At 34.4% G+C, this 17,766-nt stretch overlaps 1 pseudogene; it reads left to right on the forward strand.

Moving 5' to 3' along the window:
- The first annotated feature begins 16,498 nt into the window (after positions 1–16,498).
- Positions 16,499–17,545, forward strand: LOC130590209 (protein CHROMOSOME TRANSMISSION FIDELITY 7-like; annotated as a pseudogene).
- The last annotated feature ends 221 nt before the right edge of the window (positions 17,546–17,766 follow it).

Consider the following 17,766-nt stretch of genomic DNA (forward strand, 5'->3'; position numbering starts at 1 on the left):
ATTGTTCAACGGATACATTTTGAAAAAAATGTGGGGCCTGGAGAGACTAATATTGCTGCGGTTTTGGGCGGGAAACCGCGGCAATATATATAATAAAAAATATTTTTAAAATATATTATTGCGGTTTCCCGCCCAAAACCCCAGCAATATTGTCTGCTCTCAAAAAAAAAAGGACGCGTCCCAATTAGAGTTTATTTCTTCTTCCTTTTAACAACTCCTCCCAGCCGTTTTTTCTAACCTTCTATCATCTCTCTCTCCCTCTCATTTCCTCATCAATTTAAAAAAAATTACGCTCTCCTCACTCTCTCTCATCTCCTCCTCAGCAACAACGACATGTCTCCGTCGCCCAGTGGTGGTCATCTCTCCGTCGTGCTTCAACATCGTTGTCTCTCCGTCGTGCTTCAACATCGTCATCTCTCCTTCGTTTGTCTTTAGATCTCAGCGAACTTTTCACCCTCGTTGCTTTTAGATCTCAAGCGCGTCGTCAACCCTCCTCCCTCGCCTCGTCCGTGTCTCCGTCGCGAGAAGAAGCCTCGTACCGGTGGTGGTTCGTCCATGTCTCCGTCGCGAGAAGCAGCCTCGTACCAGTGGTGGTTCGTCCGTGTCTATGTCGCGAGAAGCAGCCCGGTCTCCACCACCGGCGTTCGTGGGTTTCAAGATTCAGCCTCGTCTCCACCATCGGTTTTTGCCTTTTTTTTTCGTTTTTTAATCTGTTTTTAGATTTTTTTCAGAATTTTTTTGATTTTTTGTAATATATTTTTGTCAGATCAGTTTGTTATTTTTTTCCAGATCCATTTGTTATTTTTTTCAGATTAGTTTTTTATTTTTTTGTAATATATTTTAGTTTTTATTATATTTTTTGTAATTAGTCATTTAGTTGTAAGATTTTTATTTTTGTAATTAGTCGTTTAATTGTAAGGTTGTTTTTTATGATTGTAATTAGTCATTAGGGTAAGGTAATTAATCTTATGTTATTTCATCTTCATTTTGTGTGAATTTGGTGGATAGTGAATGGGTAAGTTGTATGGTTTAAATATTTCAAATTTAATTGCAAATTGAAAAAAAAAAATTTTTTTTTGCCAGTACCGGGACCTATTGCTGTGGTTTTGGGCCAGAAACCGCAACAATATTGTGGAATATTGTTGAGGTTTCTGGCCCAAAACCACAACAATATTCCGTGTTAACTAGATAATAAATAAAAATATTGCTGCGGTTTGTCCTAAAAACCGCAGCAATATTTGTAGATATTGTTGCGGTTTAAAACCGCAGCAATATAATTAATACCTATTGTTGCCCCCCTTAATTGTTGCGCTCCCAAAACCGCAGCAATAGGCCACTTTTTGACCGCAGCAAATAGCATTTATTCTACTAGTGTAATGTTCCTTTGTACCATATCTGAATTATGTTGATAATGGGCGAATTAGGTTGATTTAGCAATCTGAAAGTTAAAAATTGAAACTTGGAGAAAATTGGTGAAGTTTAAAAATTCTGGGTTTTGTTTATCTTTACTGTTCAATCTATGAGTTATGATGATGATATGTTTTGTCGTGAATTTAGGTGAGTGATTAATTATGTTATTTTATTGTGTTTGTTTTTGTATTAGCTTAGGAATGGATAATGTGACCTTGAGATTTTGGCATGGGGGACTGTTTAAAAAACACGACAAAGGGTGGTTGGAGTATGTTGGTGGTAGTGGTAGAACATTTGCGGTTGACCTAGACGAATTGTGTTGGTGGTTTCTTGAGGATATGGCTAAAAAATGTGGTAGTTATAGGGTGATTGAAGAGATCTTTTATTTGTTGCCTGGTAAGAAATTGGATGATGGGTTGGTAAGGGTTTACAATGATAAAGAGGTTCTAGCTATGGCAGAGGTGGTTTTGAAAACAAGGTTTATGGATTTGTATGTCATTCATGGCATAGATAAGCCAGTGGTTCTTGAAGAGCCTGCTGGACTGTTAGAAGGGCCAGAAGGTACATTCCCACCTTTGAACCCAGGATTAAACCAGCCCAATTACCCACCTTGCAACCCAATTGACACACCACTCACTGACCAAGATAAAAACACAACCAAAAGCCCAACTGAAAAGCCCACTTATCCAAATGAAAACCCACTTGCACCAAATATCAGAAACACAAAAAGTGGCCCAAATGAAAACCCACCTGCACAAAAAATAAGAAACAAAAAAAGTTCTGCCAAGAAGTTAATACCAGTGAGGTCAAGTTTTAGGATTAAAGATTCCACACCAGAAGTATAGTTTCTGTACCACAAATCTAAATCAGATATGCCTCCCCCTGATATACCTATTATTGAGCCAACTCCTTGTAGTTCCACATTAAATGAAACATAGTCAACCCAAGAAGCTCAGTTTGAGACACCCCCAATTTCACAAACTGTATCCCAAATAGCTCCACAAACACAATCACAAGATCAACCACCAATACCACCTTCACCTACACCTATATCTGGGGAAAAACCAGTTACTGAGCCTGAAGAAGCTTTCATTTATGACCAAGAAATGTTTCCAAATGACTACTATCAGTGGTATGATAACAGACCAGAGTCCACTGACCTTGAAGGAGCTCCTTGGGAAAGAATCTTCTGAAGAAGAATCAAATCCTGGGTATGAACCTTCTGGTGATTCTGATGGAGATGATGGGTATGATACTGAGCTAGAACCTGAAAGATTGAGTGATCTAGAGAGGGAAGAAGAACATGAGCTGGGGTTTTTAGAACACATTGAAGAAGAAGGGGAAGGAGACAATAGTGATGATGAGCTAAGGTTAGCTAGGGATAGGGTGAGAGGCACAAACTCAAAGTTTTTTCAGTTGGCAAAGCAACTTCAAAAGGATGCAACAGAAGGTAGATTGGGCCTTAGATATCATGCTCCTAACAGGGAGGAAATTGAGAAACATATTGGTGAGGCAGGAAATGTGAGTGAGTATGAGGACAGTGAGTATGATATCCATACCCCAGAGGACAGTGGTGATGATAATGTGGATGTTAGGAGAAGAAGAGGGGGAGGACTTCTAGTTACTGAGGATACAGATTTCACAAATTTTGTGTGGAAAGTTGGACTGAGGTTCCCAAGTAGAGAGGCATTTAGGAGTTCTGTGGCTAGGTTTGCTATAACCTGTGGGAGAAACTTGTACTTTGCTACAAGTAATAAAAGGAGGCAAGGGAGAATGGAGGTGAAGTGCACTACAGGATGCCCATTCAGGTTGTTTGCTTCCTGGGATTCAAGGAGGGCATGCTTTGTTGTGAAATCTGTTGATGATGAACATAGTTGCACAAGGAACATGGAAGGCAACAGACAAATGACATCTACTTGGCTTGCAAAGCAGGTTCTGGAGATTTTCAAGGCAAGGCCTCACTGGCTAGCCAAGGAGCTAATTGAGACAGTGAGACAAGCATATAGAGTTGCTATTAAGAGTGCCTTGTCCTATAAGGTGAAGTACAAGGCCCGTAAACTGCTTCATGGTTCTATGGAAGAACATTATGCCCAACTAGGTAGATACCTTCAAGCCTTGAGAGACAGTGATGTAGAGATTTTTATAAGGTTGTTGAATGATGAAAGACCAAGGAGGAGTGCAACTCCAGTGTTTCAAAGACTCTTCATCTGTTTTGATGGTGTGAGAAAAGGATGGCAGGAGGGTTGCAGAAGGTTCTTGTCCATTGATGCTTGCTTCTTGAAGACCTTTTTGGTGGTCAATTATTGGCAGTTGTTGGCAGGGATGCCAATGACCAAATGTATCCAGTTGCCTGGGCCATAGTTGAAGGTGAGAACAACTCCTCGTGGTCATGGTTTCTTAGTGAGGTTCAAACATCTTTGAACCTAGGACAAGGTGAACGTCTTACAATTGTTTCAGATGAACACTTGGTAAGTTTCAATTACATATGCATCAAACTACATTTGTTTTGATGATTAAGTTATTCATAATTACATATTAATGCACAATCATATTAATTCTCCTCTATGTTTGTTTAACTAGGCAATTATAAGCTCAGTTGCATCTATTTTTCCCTAATGTGAGCATAGGCATTGTGCTAGGCGTATCTTTGCCCATTGGCACAAAGATTTTAAGGGTGATGAAATGAAATTGTTGTTCTAGAGAGCAGCTAAGGCTTATAGTATTGCAGACTACACTGATGCCCTAGATGAATGGATACCATTAACCCTGATGCAACAAAATCTTTCAAAGCCCACAACCCCTCTGTTTTTTGTAGAGCACATGTGAAAACTAACACTAAGGTGGATGTTATAATAAGTAATCTATCTGAGACTTTCAATGGTTGTATTATAGCTGCTAGGACAAAACATATCATTTACATGTTAGAGGACATAAGGGTAGCCCTTATGCAGAGATTAGTGGTGAAAAGGCAAGAAATGGAAGCATCTAAGGCTCAGATCTGTCCTAGGATACAAGCTAGGTTAAATAAGGAAAGGGCAGAGGCTGCCAACTGCATGGCAATTCCATCCACAAACACAACTTTTCAAGTTAATCATAAGATGGACAGTTTGACAGTGGACTTGGCTGCACAGTCATGCACATGTAGGAAATGGGATTTATGTGGAATCCCCTGCTGTCATGCAGTGGCTTGCATTTTCTTTTGTAGAAAGAATGGTGAGGACTTTGTGTCAGAATACTACACAAGGGCCATGCACATACCTACAGTCTTATGCAGGATCCATACCCCCAGTAGTTGGTGAAAGGCACTGGCCCAAGGTTGTGTATCCTTTAGTCCCTCCACCAATCAAGATTGGTCTTGGAAGACCTAGAAAAACACTAGTAGAATAAATGCTATTTGTTGCAGTTAAAAAATGGCCTATTGCTGCGGTTTTGGGCGTGCAGCAATTAAGGGGGCAACAATAGGTATTAATTATATTGCTGCGGTTTAAAACCGCAGCAATATCTAACAATATTGCTGCGGTTTTTAGGCCAAACCGCAGCAATATTATAATTTTTTATCTGGTTAACACGTGATATTGTTGCGGTTTTTAAGGCAAACCGCAACAATATACGCTATTTTATAATAAATAAATAACATATTGTTGCGGTTTTTACCGAAAAACCGCAGCAATATGTACAGATATAGGTAAAAAAAATTCTTTTTTCCTTTTTTGCATTTTGCAATTAAATTTGAAAATGAAAAAATCCTATTATAAAAACAACATATTTTCGCATAGTCTCCGAGAATTTCGCATAGCAGGCGCATAACATTGACAGCTTAGTTACAATGACTAATTACTAAAAATATATTTAAAAAAATAAGAAACTGAAAAATAAAAAAATCTTAAAACAAAAAATCTACAGATCTAAAATAACAAAAGAAAAAAAGGAAAAAGAACCAAAAAAACAAGTGTTAAACTTGTTATGAACAGAACTATGAAATCTAAAGAACAAGAGTTATGAAACCCTAAGAAAAAAAAAACAAGTGTTAAACTTGTTATGAACAGAACTATGAAATCTAAAGAACAAGAGTTATGAAACCCTAAGAAAAAAAAAACAAGTGTTGAAATTATAAAAATTAAGCAAATCCTAAAACAAAATCTACAGATCTAAATTATACAACCTAATGTACAGAAATTCGAAATATGAACACAAAAATCTACATATCTAAAAAACAAAAATAACGAAAAAAAAGGGAAAAAAAAGCAGATCTAAATTCGCGACGGCCTTGACAGTGACGAAGAAGATCGGAGCCACGAGCGAACGAACAGGAGGGAGAAAGCGCCGGAGGGAGGAACGAACACGAGTGCAAACGAACGAGATCTGAATCGGAGAGTGAGGAACGAGTGACGAAGCGAAGCGCCAGTGTTGCGACGACCGGTGTTGGATCGGAGAGTGAGGAACGAGTGACGGAGCTTGCTGGAGAATAATGACGACCGGTGTTGGATCGGAGCGATGAGAAAATAGAGGAGTGAGAGAGGATGAGAGGTTGAGAGCAGAGTGAGAGAGAGATGGGTAGAAGAGAGAGGCAGTTTTGAAAGCAGAATAAGAAAGAGGGGGGTTGAAGAGAGAGGCGTGTGGTGAGCAAAAAATCGTAAGTGATAAAAGCACGTCTTTTATACTGGTTTTTAATATTTTTAAACGATATTGATGTGGTTCCTTGAAAGAACCGCAGCAATATATTAAAATATTATTTTTTAATATTGTTTTATTATATTGCTGCGGTCTTTTACCAAAACTGCAGCAATATTTCTGTCAAAAAGTCAACTTTTTTTCAAAAATTTTCATGTTGATACCATATTGCTGCGGTTTTAGGCCAAATCCGCAGCAATATCTTTATTTTATATTTATCTTTTCTTTTCACGTGCTATATTGTTGCGTATGAGTAAAACTGCAGCAACACCCCCGCAGCAAATAGCATTTATTCTACTAGTGAAAACAGAAGGAAGGACCCCCATGAGAACCCTAAGAAACCTGGGAGGTTAACTAAACATGGGGTGGAAATGAGTTGTAGCATTTGTAAATTAAAAACTCACAACAAAAGAACATGTCCAAACAAAGGTAGTGAACCTTCCCAACCACCTCAAAAGAAAGCTAAGAGTGCATTACAGCCTACACCAACTGATTCTGACAACCATGGATCACACCTTAATGCAACTGCCCAACCAAGTAGGTTAGGGAAAGGAGGAAGGGTAATTAGGGGAGGCAGGAGTTCATCAACTGAAGTAGGTGGTGGGGGTTCCAGAGGTGCTAGGGGGTCAGGATATGCTAGGGGATCAAGATCTGCTAGGGGAGCAGGAGCTGCTAGGGGGTCAAGAGCTTCTAGAGAAGCAGGAGCTGCGCATGCTAGGGGTGCATCAAACAGTGGCACAGGTTCAAAGGGAGCTAGAGGTGGAAGGGTAAGGTTTCTTAATTCTCTTATTGTGTAAATACTTTTCATTGTTATCTAACTTGTCTATAATTTATTAACTGTCTCACCTTTACCAAATGTGCAGGCCCCTTCTCAAAGTGGTCGTCCTATGGAGGTTTCTCAATCAATAGTTTCAACCTCGAAAGGTCCATTCAACAGCAGCCAAGCATCAACTAGCAATAGTTTCTGCCAATTCATTATTCCTAGGGTTACAAATGTAGTCTCATCAATCTGTTTTGGACTTGTTATGTAGTTCTGTTGCCTTAAACAATAGGTATGCTATTGTAGTCCTAGTTTTAAGTATTTGTGAAGGATAACAATGATATTTTCAGGTCCATTGTGAAGGCTAACAATGTTATTGTAGTTCAATTTTAAGTACTTGTGAAGGACAACAATGATATTTTGCTGTGAATTTAAAGTACTTCTAAGCAATTGTAAGCAGGCTTTGAATTTGAAACAAAATGCAAACTTTCATTCATTGTCAGAAGCTTCCAAAATACATTCTTCTACCCATCTAACATTTGCATTAAACTAACATCCCCACCCTTAACATTTGCATCATACTAACATCCCCACCCTTAACATTTGCATCATACTAACATCCCCACCCTAAACATACTATAATGATCAATTCATGGAAACAATGATCACAGCAAACAAAATCCAGGACAATAACAACGCCCTTATAGCCAATTTCTCCCCTCCATTACTCTTAGCCAATTCAGCATTAATTCTAGCCATCTCCATCCTCATCTCTTCAACTTCAGAAGCCATTTTGTCCTTCTTCATCTTTAGTTTGCTAACCTTGTCTTCAAAAATCTTGAATTGCAACTCCAACTCAACAATGCTTGTGAACTGCTCCAACAACTTCACATGTAACTCCTCACATTCATGACATTCCTTTAAATCCCCTTCATTAACTTCCCATTTGAAAAATCCACAATCTGTTGCCTATTAAAGAGAAAGAACCACAACATTAGTCATGTATTTTTTTTAAAAAAAAAAAATCAGAAACAAAAAATTTAAAATTTTTGCCCTAATTTCAAATACACTTACTGGCCACATCGCACACCCATAGAATTTCCTTCCAACATGTCCACCAGATTTCACAGTGCACAATTTCGTAGGAATGTCATGGTTACACTTCACAATTGCCTGCCCAGAACTTCTTGTATTCACTGACCCAGATCCAGATGCAGAAGTCATTGAAGAGAGAAGAAGAAATGAAGAACAGAGAGAAGAAATGAAGAACAGAGAGAAAAAGAAAGGAAGAACAAAGAGGATTCACGAAAAAACAACAGGGTGGGGAGGTCTTTAAAGTCACGCGTTCATTTAATGATCACGTGACTCTAGTTACCTGAAGTAGCAGGTTAAATTACCTACTGGGTCCACACAAATCCGGGTCATGCAATACTTGGGCTCCCCACTGGAATATTGAAAGTTTGTCCCTATTAAAGAAAACCGGGTATAGTTCAGCCCCATGGTCTCAATTTTTCCATAACTAAATGGATTAAACTAGTCACCGAAAGAAATTAACCTAGTTATTATTGGGCTAATTCTCTTTTTAATATTGGGTTTATCATTGCCTAATTTTAATCTAAACGTAGACGGTCTCTTACAAGACAGGCTCTTATAAAAATACCCTATTTTAATTTATGAAAATACCAAAAATAATAATAAAAAAAAGATACCCAAAAAAATTCCAAAATAAAATATTATTTTGAAAATTTATTTTTTCGGAAATCCGGGGTGATGGGGTTGCGGCCTGCGGGGGTGATGGGGAAGGGGTGGGGTGGGGGTTAGGGTTAGGGTTAGGTTAGTTAATTATGGTTAGAGGGGAATTAGGGGTTGATGACTAACGGAAGACTAACGTCGTTAGTCATAAGGGTAGTTTGATGTATTTTTTAAAAGGTTGAGGGTATGTGGTGAATTTGAAAACTCAAAAGGGTATATGGTGCAAAAAAAATTATCAGAAATATATAGTGAAAAAATTATATTTTTATTATGTTCATTGAATAATCATCCTCTGTATAGAGTCTATAGATTATCGCACATTTTCCCCTTACCCATTGAAAAGTAAATTCCATGCATTTTCTGGAGCATGTGCTTCAAATTTTTATTTTTTACATTATTGCCTCTTTCACTTACATTAAAATAAAAGGTTGTAGTTGATTGAAACCTCTCACAAGTAAACCTATTTCGAGTTAGCAGGTCATACACTTTGAAAATGGAGAGAGGAAGCATAAGGATGCCCCTCCTCAAAGTACCCATAATGGAGATTGGACAAGGTTGAAATTTGACAAGTGTTTCTCCTTTCAACTAGACTAAGCTTAAGTCACTAAAAGCTCAGCAAAATATATTATGATGGTTTTGTCCTTGTACTAGAAACACATTAACTCAATAAATAGTTATCTCAAGAAAAACATTAACTCAAGAAAAAAATAGCAGAGGGTCGAAATTTTTGGGGAGGAAGAGACAAAAAAATAAATATTTCTAATGTGTGAAAAATCCTGTAATAAAGGATATTTATAGGTTCTCCCATTAGGGGTTCAATAATGAGTTGGGCTTTGATGGGTTAGTTTACTGAAGATGTTCAAAGAAAATCTATAAGGTTTTGGCTGCTCTAACCCAATATTAAATCTTTTTACTTCAACTACACTAGTTTAGTTATAAAGTAATTTTTCATAGTATGACTAAATAAAATACTTGATTACTTAAAATCATTAACTAATTCCTTTAACTTCCAAATATTCAATCTTTTAAGAAATAAAGTATTTAAATACTAAGATATACATTAAAATTTATTTATAAAATTTATTTATTAAATTTATAAATAAAATAATACTATTTTTTGCCAAAATAAAAGTAAAATGAATGTGAAAGTGAGTAAGACTTCAAAACAAACTGAAATTGAAAGTGAGTAAGACTTTAAAAATAGAGTGAGTATTTTATTACCAAGATTGTGTGTAAGTACCGAAAGGACTTACAAATGATTTCCCATGTGATCTATCATATATATATATATATATATATATATATATATATATATATATATATATAGTTTTTAGGTGTGCATTTAGTTTGTATTTTAGAGCATTTAGATTCATGTTTAGCTTCATATTGCATAATTTTCTCAAATTATGCTATTCTACTCCTATTTGGTATGTTTTTGATAGATTTCAGGTATTATTGATAATGTTTTTGAAGTATAATTAGCTAAGATTAAAGATTAGGAGCATTTGTAAGGAAGTGCTTTGCATATGAATCATTTAGGGTATAAATAGTACGAGTTTGAGTGAAGAAAAAACTGAAAATCATTAGAAGAAACGTGAAAGATGAGTCACGTCTACTTTTCTATTTTGATGTGTTAATAAGAGTTGAGTAATTACAGTGGATTTGAAAACTATTAAGAACTTTCCAACAGTAGGTGGCAATCCCTGATGAGACTTCTAGGCAATGAGTTATGCCTTTCGCAAGTTCACACTGTTTCTGCTGGAATCTTCTACCATACACACACGCAGATCACTAAGTCACCCATTTAATAACATGTCTTATCTTACTTGTAAACTGCTCTCCTACTCACATTAGAATATATTTAGGTTTATTTATACTCCCTCCATTTCCTAAAGATCTTCCCTCTTTCCGTTTAAGTGCGTTTCCAAAAGATCTTCCCTCTTTTACTTTATTCCTTATTTGGAATTTGTTTTTCCATTTTTACCCTCTCGTGTCCCTATCATATGGTCCATTATTACATTATTAATTCAATTTTAATCCATTTCTCTCTCCTACTTTAACCCCTTTTTATTTGTTTATTTATCTTAACCCATTTCTCTCTCCTACTTTACCCACCTCACACCCCACACAAGTAGATCCTCCTTGGTATCTGTAGGAACAGTAACAAGGAAGATCTTTAGGAAACGGAGGGAGTATATACTAAGGGCATGTTCTCTTCGGCATAAAACAGCTAAACTGAACTGAACTGATTGGAGCTGAACTAAACTGAACTGAACTGAACTGAACTGAATTGAATTAAATTAAGTTGAACTAAATTGAATTAAATAAATATATAAATAAAATTTAAACAATAATAATATGAATATTAAATAATAATTATAATGATAAGTAATAATAATAGTATTTTGGATATTTCTAAATGATAGTTATAAATATATAATATTAATAATCATAAATTAATAATAATAATAATAATAATAATAATTAATGATAATAATGATAATTAATAATAATTATTTTATATTATTTGTATTAATATATTAATACTTGATGATGATATATAATAACAATAATATCTAAGAAGTAAATTAATATTACTATTTTAATAATTAGATTTAATAATATAATAATATTTAGTAATAAAAATAATGATTGATGTCCACTAAAATGACTCCATTCAAAGTTCTTTATGGGAGGGATCCTCCACACTTACTTCGTCTTGGCAGAGATCCGGTTGATTCATTGGAAGACTTGCTCAAGGTGCGAGATGCTATACTGAACGCCCTTATGGAAAACTTGCTGCCAGGTTCTATGGGCCATTTGTGGTATTACAAAAGGTGGAAGCCGTGGCTTATAAACTGAAGTTACCAGCGGAAAGCAAGATCCACCCGGTATTCCATGTGTCACAATTGAAGCAGGCCATTGGGGATCTACCAGTTGGAGAAAAAATACCCTCTCAGTTGTCTTCCGAAATGGAAATGATGGTGGAACCTGAGGAGCTACTGGATATCCGCATGGTGCAGGATGGAGACACTGTTCGCATTGATGCTTTACTCAAATGGCAGCACCTCCCCCCCTTTGAAGCTACCTGGGAGGATGTGGAGTCCATCGGTGCCCGATTCCCTTCCTTCCACCTTGAGGACAAGGTGAGTTTTCTGGGGCAGGGTATTGTGACGAGCACCATAGATATACAGTCAACACTTATTCTAGGCGTAACAAGAAAAGTTGGACCGCGAAAAATACACCATAAACTATCTTAACGCGATTTGATTGGTTTATGGGCTAAAAAACGTGGGTTTATTTGTGCTTTGACCTAAATCATGTTCCTCCTAATAATAATAGTAAATAATGAGTAAAGATATGATAAACAACCATAATATATAGAAACAACAACAATAATAATACTTAATAGTAATGATATAAAAATATAAATAATAATAATAATAATAAGAGTAATTAGTAAAATAAATTATACCAACATAATAATAATATCTAACAAAATGGTTATAAAAGAATGGAGTTGAACTGAACTGAACTGATTGGAGTTGAACTGAACTGAACTGATTGGAGTTAAACTGAACTGAACTGAACTGAAAATAAGCTGGGGAGAACAGGCCCTAAGGGCTTGTTCACTTCGGCATAAAACAGCTGAATTGAACTGATTGGAGCTGAACTGAACTGAACTGAACTGATTGGAGCTGAACTGAACTGAACTGATTGGAGCTGAACTGAACTGAAATGAATTGAATTGAATTGAATTGAATTAAATTAAATTGAATTAAATTGAATGTAATAAATATATAAATAATAATAATATGAATATTAAATAATAATTATAATGATAAGTAATAATAAATAATAATAATACTATTTTGGATATTTTTAAATGATAGTTATAAATAAATAATATTAATAATCATAAATTAATAATAATAATAATTAATGATAATAATGATAATTAATACTAATTAGTTTATATTATTTGTATTAATATATTAATACTTGATGATGATATATAATAACAATAATATCTAAGAAGTAAATTAATATTACTATTTTAAGAATTGGATTTAATAATATAATAATATTTAGTAATAAAAATAATGATTGGGTTGGACTGCGAAAATTACATCATAAACCGTCTTGAAGCGATTTGATTGGTTTATGGGCTAAAAAGTGGGTTTATTTGTGCTTTAACATAAACCATGTTCATCCTAATTGTTGCATTCACTATTTTGATGATGACAAATATTTACCTTAGTTTATTTTAGTTAATCTTGTTTAGTTGGTTTTATTAGATTTGATTTTATATCTTTGATTCGCTTTTATTTTAATACTGTCTTGTAGGTTTGTTATTATATCTCACAAATTAGCTAATTAAATAACTTATGGAGAATGATTATGAGTTTAATCAAAGTTAAGTTATTTAATTTAATTGGTTATATAAATGACTCATTACATGATTGTATTATGGAACTTTAATTTGAGAAAATTCAGATTCCATAATGTTAGTGGATTTAGTGGTTTATGCGCAGGAAAATGTGTTTGCAACGCAAATTGAATGGCAGAAATATCTAAATCCGTCCTAGCGCTACAAAGAAGGAACGAATATGCTGAGTGGTTCCTAGATTCTAGGGAGCACAACAAATTTCCTACCTTGGCGCACGCAATCATGGCTGAAGAAGTGGAGGCACTTAAAAGGAATAACGGCTATAGAGTGGATGGTGGGTAGCTACATTTTAGCTCCCACAATGTACTAATGGAGAAAAACGTGGAGCAACAAGATTTCTACATATAGCTGTGATTTATCGAAATCAAAGTAGATAGACTTTCCAGATTTTCATGTAATATATCTCTAAGAAAGTGTATTTGGTTTTCCACTCTTTATTCATTTCAATCATTGTATTTGAGTTTGGGTTGAGAGAAACAAAAATCTGCATTCAATTGAGCGAAAAGAGAAAGAGAAAGAGAAGACTTCTAGCGAAGTCAAGTGAGGATAGTCACGTGTTCAGGGGGAACAAGGTGACTGGGAACAAGTTCCTATAGGAATAGAGAAGGTCTAATATTAGGTTGTACAAAAAAGAGTCTTTTGGCCTAGTATATTAAAGAGAATTTGAGTCAAAATCCCTCGTGGTCAAGGTTTTTCTTCCTATTGAGCATAAGAAGTTTTCCTTGTAAAAATCTCGCGTGCTTGTCTCTTTCAAATTTATGTACTTGTCTCTTTCTTATTTCGAGTTTGTTTTAATTCCGCAAAAAGGCTGAAAATCTCCCCAACTACAATTCAACCCCCCCCCCCCTCTTGTAGTTGATCTAGTGTTTATACTAGACCAACACTAATAATAATAGTAATAATAATGAGTAAAGCTATAATAAACAAAATAATATATAGAAACAACAACAATAATAATACTTAATAGTAATGATATAAAATAAATAATAATATAATAATAATAATAATAATAATAATAATAATAATAATAATAATAAGAGTAATTAGTAAAATAAATTATACCAACATAATAATAATATTCAACAAAATGGTTATAAAAGAATGGAGCTGAACTGAAATGAACTGAGCTGAACTGAACTGAATTGATTGGAGCTGAACTGAAAATAAGATGGGGAGAACAGGCCCTAAGAGTCACTTCTTATGAAAAAATTTCTCTCTCTCTCTTTATTATTAGTCTTAGTCTTAGTTTTAGCTATTTTTTTTTTCTTTCTAGCTTTTTTAGTAAACCTTAGTTTTTCTTGTTCTTCACCAATTCATGAGTTATATTACTTCCTTCTATTTCGTTCATTGACTTGTCTAATTATGTTTTTCCTTGTTAGATTTAGATTTTATTATCTATTTCATGATTGAGTAATTTCTATTTCCAGGGTTGTGAATCCATATTTATATACTATGAATCTTAGTTGATGTTATTGATGGTTTAATTAGTTATTGATATTTCTAATTGAATAGGTTTATTTTATTAATCTTGCAACCTGATCAATTATTTGATTAAAGTATTGCTAATAACGAGGCATAAATCGAGAGATAGTACTTAGATGCTTACCTATAGTTAGCAATTCTAATTATGTTAGCGATATATTGATGAGACCAATCAAACAAGACATATGACTATGTTTTCTCTTATACATCGAAAAAAATTGGAGGATTTTTCTTACTTATGAATAGTGTCAAAATTAGAACTAGTAAGTCTATTAAGGAATGGAGGGAGTAGTTTCTAATGTATTATTTCTTAAATAAAATTGAGGCATCATCGTACAAGAAGGTTAATAATAAACGTACTATTTGACAAAAAAATCCATATAGTAAAAGCGAAATGTTGAGGGATTATTATAAGCTAGACACTCAAAATTAGTGATAAATATATAATCCTTGAGATTTAGCTACGTACAATTGTTTGTTTAGGCTAGATATTGAATATATAAAGGTTTTCGGGGTGAGCATGGGTAGAAGTATTTAGGGGTGAAGTTAATTTCCATAAAAATCGAAATTTGATCTAATCCAAACGAATTGATAATTTGGATTGAACTCAAACTATGTTCAGATTAGATTCAAATTGAGATTTTTCTGAAAAATCGGCTTGAATTCAAAATTTTAAAATAACTGATAAGTAGGCCCTATTTTTATATTTATGATTGCTTAACTGATTATTTTAAAAGGAAAGCTCAATTGGTCCGACACCCCAGCACATATGCTAAAAATTAAAATCCTAACTTGCTGTTGTAAGGTTGAACCTGCTCTGTAGTTAAACTTGTTGTTATGTTGTTGTTGAACTTTATATTGTGATGAATTATGAGTTTATAATGAATTACTAGCTGTTATTAGTTTATTAATGAATTTCATGAGATTGTATGAATTGCTTCTATTATCAAATACTTTATTTTTATGCTCATGATCAAAATTATTTCATCGAAAAAACAAAGTTTCAAGAAATTGGACAATTTGGATTAGATCCAACCTATTGTCGAAAATTTGAATTGGGTTGGTTTTGACTCAAACTCTAATTAATTTGGATTTGGATTGGAAAATTAACAACCAAATTTTGTTTTGATCAAATTGGATTAGGCCTAGATCGAAACTGTACACCGAATGGAATGTGATAACCTGTGTTGTATAAAGTTGACATTAGTGGGGGAGAGGATGATGGCTGGCAATATTGTGATCTTGAGGGTGTTAGAGTTGGAATTGTCGTGTTTAGGTAATATGTTAATTGTGTCAATGGGGTCTTAGCCAAGATTGTTCGATGCTGAAGTTAGATGATGGTGAGGTTGATAGAGGTAACGAGGGATTTCAAGTCGTATTGTAAAATCAAGATTTAGCGTAGACGCTTAAATTTGCCTCTCCTTTTACAATTCAATGATGAAACATATCGTCATCCTACTTGATTTGAATTGAATTAGGAGTAATCAAAGCTTAAGTCCAAAATCTTTTTGAGTCAAAATATATTTGAAAGGTCATTTCAAATGAAGCCCATTCTCCAGCCCAATTAATTATTCTAAATAAATACTCCCTCTGTTTTTTTTTTATCATTCTCACTTAGAATCTTGACACTATTCATACTTAGAGAGAATCTTCTCAATTTTTTTCAATTTATAAGAAAAAATATAGTCATGTGGGATCTTGTTTGATTCGTCTCAATTAGTACATTATTAATAGGAAAAATTGTCAAGAATAAGTCAACCTTTACGTTGACCGCTTTTAACAAGTCAACCTTCGTTTATTCCAGTAGCAAGTAAAGCTTGTACATGAATTAGCTTTTAACAAGTTTTTTTAAATGGTAACCTGCAATAGTAGGTTCCAACAGGTAAGTAAAGATCCGTTAGGTTTATTGCAATTAATCTTTAAATTTTTTCCTACATGTTAGAAATTGCTGAATTTTAAGTAACTATAAAGAAATGCAGAAAACAATCGAATCCTTTTTCAAGCACTCATCTACTCCTCAATCTGCACCACATACCTGTAATTTCGATGCTTTATTCGACGGAATTAAGGCACAAAAATACCCAGAGATTCGAATCATATACACCCGTCAAATTACCAGGTAATTCACTTCTTTTCCCAAATTATTACTCATTTTAAGCTCAATATTTCTACATTTAATTAATACCCAGATCATGTATTTAAGTCTAATTTGAGAATTGGACTCTAAATTTTAGGGCAGGAGAATCGACAAGTGATGGGTTAATTGGGGAAGAAAGTTTTGAAGAGAAAAAAACGAAAGTGTGAGAATTTTAAAGGGAAGATTTTAAACAAGAAGAGAAACTATGCCCAGTTTTATTTGGAATTAGGTCAATCTGATTTTCTTCTTCATACATGTAAGATTTGTGGGATTAAGTATGCAAAAGGGGATGAAATTGATGAGAAGGTTCACAGTACATTTCACAAGAATTATGCTCATGGAATCCCATTTAAGGTGTGTTTTGCAATTGTTAAGCCAATAAAACTATGAATCTTTTGTCCAAATTTGGTTGAGTTTTGCTGATTTAATTTTACAGGGTTGGCACCACGAGAGGGTGATTTATTTGCCATCTCTCGAAAAGGACCGTGTTATCGTTGTATCGAGTTGTGATCCTCCAGCTCAGAGGAAGAAGGTTGAGATTTTACTTAATGTTGGTGATGTTATTGTGTGTTTAGACAAGATTGAGATGGTTGCTCTGTATGTTTAGCTTTTTCTTTTGGGACAGTGTTTTGTTTTTAGGTTCAAGAGGTTGTGAAGATGATGGAGATCGAACTCGACGATGGATGGATTTTCGATGACCATTGTAAGGTTTGTATTGAACTATTGTGAAGATGCATGATGAAGAAGCAGAGTATGAAAGAGGGAGGACGAAGCAATTGGGTAGGTTTTATAACAGGCGGGAAAAAATTTAAAGATTAATTGCAATAAACCTAATGGATCTTTACTTACCTGTTGGAACCTGCTATTGCAGGTTACCATTTAAAAAAACTTGTTAAAAGCTAATTCATGTACAAGCTTTACTTGCTACTGGAATAAACGAAGGTTGCCTTGTTAAAAACGGTCAACGCAAAGGTTGACTTATTCTTGACAATTTTTCCATATTAATATTCAATCGTTTTAATTTTTACTAATATATGATGAAAGATATTTAAGTTCAAAGATGTGCATTAGAAGATGTGTAAATGGAAAGTGAGAAAGATAAAA

The sequence above is a fragment of the Beta vulgaris genome, chromosome 9, assembly GCF_026745355.1.
Source record: "Beta vulgaris subsp. vulgaris cultivar EL10 chromosome 9, EL10.2, whole genome shotgun sequence".
In the NCBI taxonomy this organism is placed as follows: domain Eukaryota; kingdom Viridiplantae; phylum Streptophyta; class Magnoliopsida; order Caryophyllales; family Amaranthaceae; genus Beta; species Beta vulgaris.